The sequence below is a fragment of the Physeter macrocephalus genome, chromosome 5, assembly GCF_002837175.3.
Source record: "Physeter macrocephalus isolate SW-GA chromosome 5, ASM283717v5, whole genome shotgun sequence".
NCBI lineage: Eukaryota > Metazoa > Chordata > Mammalia > Artiodactyla > Physeteridae > Physeter > Physeter macrocephalus.
This window is the reverse complement of record NC_041218.1, coordinates 11,851,390-11,853,184: the sequence shown is the minus strand read 5'-3', so window position 1 is coordinate 11,853,184 and position 1,795 is coordinate 11,851,390. Positions and strand designations below refer to the sequence as shown.

Sequence of the window (1,795 nt, the reverse complement as noted above, 5' to 3'; positions counted from 1 at the left end):
TTCTGATGTTCACTCAGTCAACAAATATTTAACATTTCTGATTGGTGTAAACTGCTTTTGAAGTTCGGTGGAAAAAAGCAGAGTTACAAAGAAGATTCCAGAGCTTAAGTCATTATTTGTCGATACCTTCAAAAACAAAGAGTACATCTTTCACACAAACATGTACTTGTGTATATACAGTTGCACAAATGCTTTATCCCTTAGTACAAGCTTCTTTGTTCTCAGGGGAAACCCTCCTATTTCTGTTTCTGAGTTCTTCTGTGTTTCTCTGTTTCTACAACTGAATTCCTACCCAGCATTCAGCTCAAGGCACCAGCAACACAGCTACACTAGAGTCCACCAGGACACCCTAGTGTGTGTGACATCCACACAGGCAACATGATTCAGCACATGGTGCCCACAGCTGGGCGGGTGCATGGTGATTGCCATCTCCACTACAAAATTAGCCATGCCCACAAGCCAAGAGACCACTGTCAGCCTCGGGCTGACTGCTGCCATGTAGTGCAGGGGGTCACCCACCATATGATGGTCATAGGCCATTGCTATCAGCAGCGGGCACTCAGTCCCCTCCAGGGCCAGGGAGAAGAAGAGCTGGGCCCCACATTGAGTAAAGGAGATGGTCTTCTTCTCCAGGAGGAAGTGCACCAGCATCTGGGGAGCCCCACTGGAGGTGTAGCAGATGTCCACTGTGGAGAGGTTGCGAGGAAGAAGTACATGGGCGGGTGGAGGCGGGCGTCCAGCCTGATCAGGAGGCTGATGAGCCCTTTGCCCAGCAGGGTCAGCAGATAGGCAGCCCCAAACAGGACAGAGTTCAGCCTGATTCTGCCGGTCCCTGGGGAGGCCCATTAGGACAAACTCACTCACCCAGGTCAGGGTATCCCTCCTCATGGAGCAGGTGGGCCAGGCTGCAGGAGGAGGTGCTGGGTTAGAGAGGCCAGAATCAGGATCAGAATTCACAGTCTGGGTTTGAACAAAGGACTTTAAATAGGGCTGCATGTACTTGTGTTTTTCCTCCATTAGACTCTGAGCTTCTTGAAGTCAGGGACCTTTTCTGATTTTTCTTTTTATACAAAGATTTCTAACAAATGTTTCACAATAAAAAAATTTTGTTGGGTAAATGAATAGAAAGAGTTTAAAGTAGTAGTCTTGAGGATTATTATCTGATCCCAAGATGTAGGACTTGTATTCTGAAACTCCTTATTACTCATGCTGGAGCAGGTGGTTCTCCCATTATCCAGGCTGGGTCAGTGACAGAGAAAAAAATCCCTCATTTGGTTCTCAGTGTACTGATTAATCAGGCTTAATCCTAGGATGATAAGATCAAGGCATCATTGTAGAACATTATACCAACTATAATTATGTCCCAGCTTCTTGTGATTTTGCTATTTCCTTGGTGAAATGCTGGCATTTATTTGAATGCTAAACTAAGTGATTAATGTAAGATGAATGTGCACATCACTTACTTGCAATGACAACGTTTAGAAACTGACGGTGCCCACTGATGAAGTCAGTAAGGGAGTGCCTCCGAAACCCTTGGAGCTTCGTTATGTGTAAATCCTTCTGTCATAGCAAAGACATGTTTGCCCTTGGAACACCTCCCTATTTACTTTGCTTGTCTTTAGCCTCTATCAAAGTATAAAGATGTCTTTTTTTTTCCTTAGTAAAAAGGTGCTAAGCAATTTTATAGTCTTTATTTCTCTATTAATAACAAGACCCTCTAGTCCCATTTCAGTGTTCACCTTATGTGTCTTTACAACACGTCGGGAGAAGGTAGTGCTGTTGGCTAGTATGAGAG

The 1,795-nt window shown here is 44.7% G+C and overlaps 1 pseudogene; it reads right to left on the bottom strand.

Moving 5' to 3' along the window:
• Nucleotides 1–324: 324 nt before the first annotated feature.
• On the bottom strand, nucleotides 325–888 carry LOC102985439 (olfactory receptor 2F2-like; annotated as a pseudogene).
• Nucleotides 889–1,795: the final 907 nt, after the last annotated feature.